Source organism: Octodon degus, unplaced genomic scaffold, assembly GCF_000260255.1.
Source record: "Octodon degus isolate 3935 unplaced genomic scaffold, OctDeg1.0 scaffold00070, whole genome shotgun sequence".
Classification (NCBI taxonomy): domain Eukaryota; kingdom Metazoa; phylum Chordata; class Mammalia; order Rodentia; family Octodontidae; genus Octodon; species Octodon degus.
This window is the reverse complement of record NW_004524646.1, coordinates 8880171-8886410: the sequence shown is the minus strand read 5'-3', so window position 1 is coordinate 8886410 and position 6240 is coordinate 8880171. Positions and strand designations below refer to the sequence as shown.

At 49.4% G+C, this 6240-nt stretch overlaps 1 long non-coding RNA gene across 1 annotated transcript in view; it reads right to left on the bottom strand.

The window, feature by feature from the left end:
- The window catches only part of LOC111817788, a 42526-nt gene extending 42412 nt beyond the window's left edge, over positions 1 to 114 (bottom strand). Inside the window, exon 1 of the long non-coding RNA XR_002821904.1 lies at positions 32 to 114. This is a non-coding gene — a long non-coding RNA (uncharacterized LOC111817788). The remainder of the gene's footprint in view (positions 1 to 31) is intronic.
- Between the last annotated feature and the right edge of the window lie 6126 nt (positions 115 to 6240).

The window sequence follows — 6240 nt, the reverse complement described above, 5'->3', positions numbered from 1 at the left end:
CCTCGGACCGCGCAGCCCACGGCCTCCTTACCGCGCGCCGCAGATCCGTCGCCTTCTGCCCAGTACGAACTTCCCGCCGCTCTCGCCCACTCGCAACTCGGCGGCGCCGCCGGCCCCTCCACACCCCGCAGTATGGAGCCTTCCGATTGGCTCTGGGCGACGGAGAAGGCGGGACGAGTGGAAGGCGGCGGGGCGAGGTCGCGCTTCCCGGCCGACTCCCGAGGCATGCTGGGAACCGCGGTCTGTGCGCACGCGCTGCATGCCGGGGGTTGGAGTCTTTCAGCGGAAACTAGGTCCTCTAGCGCGTCTGACCCCGAGGGCTTCTGGGAATTGTGGTTCACGCTCCTCGGATGCCGGTCTTGAGACTCAGTGTTTCCATCAATGCGGTAAGAACCAAAAGGTATTGCCGGTGTTAAACGGAGCTTGGTTCGTTAAATGTGTTGGCGAAGGCCAGGTTATAAAAGAAAAAAACCGCTCCTGCTGGTTGTCTCCCTTGTGTGCTCGGATTTGCATTTTCTGAGCCTCTTACACACTACCCTGAAACACTTTCAACTATGATAAGGGTCAGTAGATTGGCCTGGTTAAGAAGACTGACTGGCTCTGGAAGACCCAGGCTGTGGTTCAAATCCCAGCGCTTCCACTTTAGAATTTTCAACCTAAGGGCAGTCATTTAACCTCAATTTGCCTCAGTTGCCTGTTTCTGTCGGGATTAAATGAGGTAAGCTTACAGGCAATGCATTGCACTTAGCTGGTACTCAATAAACAGGAGATAATATCAGTGTTGCGCTGCCCAGCCATTGCCAAGTTTCTAAATCCTATCTTTTCAACACCTGTTTCAATGTCTACCTAACCCTCTATAATAGCACAGCTGGGATTCTCTTATACCTGTTTCCTTTGTTTCTATAATCATTTGTCTAAGTCCTCATCACCCTTGAGACTGTGAGTTTGTTGTGGACTCAGACACTGTTCTAGATCAAAGTCGCAAAGCCCCAGGCAAAGGGAGATTTACAATGAGGCCGATGAACTACTAGCTTCACTTGCACTGGTGCCTACCGGAGCCCTGGGAAGGACCTTAAATGTGTGTTTACATAATGTTGGGGATTTTTTTATTTGTCAAGGTAAGATATTTCTCTCTGACTTTCTTATAGTGGATCCCCAAAATTACAGTTGGTTCCAGGAAGCCTGGAATCCTCTGTCCACTGAACACTGCAGGGATGTAGCTGATGTCCGGCCGCTCCAGGTACACTCCCCTGTCCTGACTCTTCCCCGCCTGCCATCTGCCCCAGCAGGCTGCCTCTGTAAACCACTGGAGGGTCTGTCTGTTTCCTGGATTTCATTGGGTTTGGCCAATGTGGAAGCTCACAGAGGATGAGAAGGAAAGAAAGTGGGTAGCTGGTGTGGGTGCTCCCCTAAGTCCTTCCCAGTGAGGTCACCTCCAGGTAGACAGGCCTTCAGGCTGACATCCGTGTGCCCTGGTCGCCCTCCCGTCTGCAGTTACAGCAACGCCTCCCTTTGTGTTTCCAGTCTAGAGGTGACAGCATGGTAACTCCTGTGGAGCCCCAAGTTCCTGGCCTCTCTGTGCCCGCACAGATGTAAACAGCCTCCCTGCAAATAAACCCTACTTCAAATGTGTCATCTGCTTTCTGTTGAGAGCCTGATGGCAACATACACACACAAGGTGAGTACTCAATGAATATTTGCCAGTGAAGAGGTCTCAAGATTCACACGTCTCACGATGTGTGAGACTCTGTGGCCAGAATCCATTGAGAGAAAGCATTTACACACATGCATGCGCGCGTGCACACATATCAAGAGGACTTGGAATAGGACTTACCTGTTACAATGTGACCATGGTCCCCTAACCTCACATAGACCTGCAGAAGAAAGGTCCCTGCTGCCACTCTGGGTTGATAACTGGCTGACCTGAGAACACAATTAAATCAGCACCAGTGCATGGAATGGTCCCAGGTGAGAGTAGAGGGTCTTTATTCTGTGATTCCTGGCTCTGGCCCCTGCAGTGGATGCCGCAGTATTAAGCGCCGGGTTCACACTGCTGTGTTCCAAGGCGGTTGCCAACACCTCCAACACCACCCCACACATGCTGAGATGTCCTCTCAGAGCATGGTAGGACACCAGCCCAAGCTGCCGCCACAGAGACAGCAAGTCTGAAATTCCAAGGATGGAGACACAAGTCTGAGGTGCAGGGGACCCTTAGCACATTTTTATGAGTTGGTAACTTGATACCAAAAGCAAGGTCTTGCTGGAAGTTGACCAGTCAGGATTTGCTACTGCTAGGCTTTTGAGATGAAGAGTGTAACTAAGCCAATTCCTAGGACCAGGGGTGAAAAAAAGAACGTAACTAGGTAAGAGAGGGTGATTAATGTAATCCTGCTATAGATCCAACTTGCAGGAACCTGCACAGTCCAAGTACAGGTACTTATTGTGAGTGGGTGGTAGGGCAGGCCTCCAGGGCATCTGGTGTGACTGATATTTAAGAAAGCCTTACTATCTGTTAGGTACTATCACACACACCACACACATTATCCTCCCAATTTTTTTTTTTTCTTTTGACACAGGATCTCACCATCCAGTTCAACCTGACCTTGAACTTACTGTGTAGCACAGGCTGGTCTCGAACTCAGGCAATCCTCCTGACTCAGCCTCCTGAGTGCTGGGATTGCAGGCATGTGCCACCAGGCCTGGCCAATCTCCCCAGTCCTTGGAAGGCTAAAAACATCTCAAAGAACCTAAGTGGTTCCACATCCCCTGTATCTCCTTCTAAATGTTCTTTTCCACACCCCCTTAGACAGAGCCTTTGTACATGAGGGCAAGTCTTAGAAAGAGATCATGTTAGCACAGTGGTAGAGACATAGCAGATGCTGCCACTCCTGGTGAAGGGGTCACTGTGGGTAGAACAAAGTGACTTGTAAGAGCATTAGGCACTGACCACAAAATGTACTTCAGCTGCTCAGCAGAAGGCCAACTGAAAATCTACAGCAAGTCTGCATTGACTTGCCACATAGGCAGGCATTTCTGGGAACCTTGCAGCCCTGGTGACCCTAGCACAAGGCACACGGATGTAAACACAGTCCTAGGTGCTGTGGAACAGAGGAGGGCAGTGCTGTTTCCCCCCCACCCCCATATACACACACACACACACACACATACCTCACCTCAATCTGTGAAATCCAAACAAAGAAGGCAGTCATTAAGCAGCAACTTGGCCGCCCCGAAGGTGCTGCCTCCACTTATGAGTCAGTTCACAAGCCTAGTCCTTGCTGTTTTCATCTGTAGAGTGAGTGCAGTCCTCTTTGGCAGACCAGCAATTGGCTTCCCCAGCCGATTTTGTTCTCTGGAACAAAGCCAGTCTGGTGTCGCTCCTAATTATAAGCTGGTCAGCAGCCACTCAAGGAAGTATCCCTTCCTGGGAGGAAGGAAGTGGGAAAGGCAAGAGGGTAACCTGGTGGGGTCACCTCGTTTGCATCCCCCAGTCGATTTACTATTGGGCATCGACCATGGCCAGACACAGTATCCTCGACACATTTATGATCTGGTGAAACAGGCAAGCACTTCATGAATTCCAGCAACTAGCACTTTTGTGAGGACCAGTTACCTTCCAGGAAAACCAATTCCTTGGACATTACAAGGTCGGCCACAAGACCCAGGTATTCAGATAAAATGGCCAAGCCCCAGCGCAATGAACCGATCTGCTGTACTAATAACCAGAGAGCTGTGTCCTTCAAATCCAACCCCCCGTGCGTCATAGTTTCCGATGCTGGAAAAATGTCAGGAGGGCAGAGCTGCCTCAGGCACACGGACTCTGCAGCTTGCACTGTTCATCTAGTGCCTGCTCGCCTGGCCCCTCCACAGGTACTCAGTTCCCTGTATTGAATCACATAGTGTTTAAATATAACTAGAGGGGCTGAGGAGATAGTTCGGTGGTCTAAGCTCCTGCCCGGTGAGCACAAGGTCCCAAGTTCGATCCCCAGTACTGCATGCAGTGCTGATCCGTGGGGCACACCTGTAATCCCAGCACTGGGGAGGCTGAGACAGAAGGAGCACTATGAGTCCAAACAGCACAGAAACACCCTGTACCAAATACATAAATAAATATGCCTCGTGTGGCTTCTACATCCTGGGCTGAGCTCTGGCTGATAACAGGGGAGAAGCTGGCCTAGATGAACACTATCTTTCATCAGTATTAAGATGCAAGCTTTTCATATTTTAACCTCTCTGAAATCAGGACATGTCTAACAATCTAGCCTTCCTGTACTTGCCAGTAGATGTGTTGGTTCTTTATCAGCAGCACATAGATAATGGGTTTTTTACACTTGATGAAGACTTGTGTTTAATGAATCCCAAGGGTGAGCCGGTGCTCACATCCTTGGACGTTTTCTCTGAGTTATCTGACCTCCTCCTTGCATTCCCTGTATGGCACACCAGATCGGGCCTTCCTGAACTCCCACAGTCCTGGACATTTCTTGCTTCTTCCTGCTTCACATGTTTTCAAAGCAAAGACAAACACCCTTAGGAAAGGCTGATGCAGGGCAGTGATGTGAGAAGACACAGGCCTATAAATGAGAAGGAACATCCCCCTGCTACTCCACTGCTGTGTGACTTGTGTAAACTGGGACCTCACTGAGCCCCGCTCCTCTGGGTAGCTGAGAGTAGCTGCTGGGATTAAATGAGATAGTGTCGTATGGAAGCATTTTAGCTCTCAGCAGATACCCGGGAAAGACGGAGCGCCCTCCTGCTCGGCCCTCTCCTTCTAAACCTTGTGGGTCTGCTCCTCGCATCCCTGTCTGCAGAGCAGAACCACAGGCAGCTGTCATCAGTGGCGAGACACAAGCGCAGGTCAAATGTACGTACACGCTCACAGCCCGCTGCCAAGTTGCAAACCGGGAATGGAAGGCGCGCTTTTTCCAAAACAAAAGCAAATCATTGCTTTTATTTTTGCAAACATCCAACTCTTGTCATGTTTTGATTTCAGAGCTGCTCCAAGATTCTGCAACAAAAGGCACTATATATAAGCATTATTATGAGACTCAAAGGGGCCCTGAGCAAAACAAAATCCTTTTATTATAAGAGAATTGGAGGGACTTGTTGCCAGATATAGCTAGTTACTGCATGGAAAATGCATTTCTGCTTTTTCTGCACATCGTCACCAGCACCAGCACCAGCACCACACTGTAGCGGAGCCTGTACCGTGCGAATAATTGATTAGAAAATATGTTTAAATGATAATGTCCTATCTCGAGGCTGCCATGTGCTGGGCATGGTCCCAAGGCCTGCCTAGGTAGCACAGTGTCTCACTCAGTCTTCCCGATGACCCTGGAGGTAAAGTGCATACTGCCCCAGTCTTGCAAGAGAGGAAAGGGAGTCTCAGACATCCTGGGCAACTTTCTGTAAGCCACACAGCCAACAAGGAGAGGAGGCGAGATTTGAGCTCAGTGGTTTGGCACCAATGATCATGGTCGCCCTGGGGCACAGGGGCTGTGAGACCACACAGCACACAAAGATAGAGGCTAACTGAGCTGCATCTGTCATCTCACCTCCAACCTCAATGTCCCATGAGTGTCCCAGAGTGACTGCCCTAGTGAGTCAGGGGGAAGAGAATACGAAAGGTCCAGTATTCTTTGGGGACACAGGTACACGATTCTATTTTATTCTTTTATTTTTTACTTATTTATTTATTTTTGTATTTTAGGGAAGGGCCTACAGGATGTTCAAGGTCTCACTACTAGATCAGATTCGAAGTGATCCTTCTGTTTACAGCCTCCCAAGGGCTGGGATTACAGCTGTGTGCCACCATGCCCAGTCTCAATTGCTCTCTGAGAGCACCCCGGGGGCAGGGCCAGCACTGCAGGCCCTCAGATGGAACCCCCAGCCCCTGTTCCTACTTGCAGGTGCTTTCATCTGCTGAGCTATTTGGCCAGCTTTACTTTGTTCTTTTATTTATTTATTTATTTTTCCATAATTTTATTGAGAAACAAATAGCAATGAGATAGTTTCAAACCAAATTGGTAGGACAGTTTCAGTAATTATCACATTGCATATTTTATTTATGTATTTATTTGGTTATAGGATCTCGCTGTGCAGTTCAGATTTCTAGTGATCTTCCTGTCTCAGCCTCCCCAGAACTGGGATTACAGGTGTGTACCACCACACTGTGTTTCAGTGGCAGGTATAGTGCATCCTGGGCTCTAGGCCTAGGGTTCTGGAGCCAGCAAGGCATGTGGT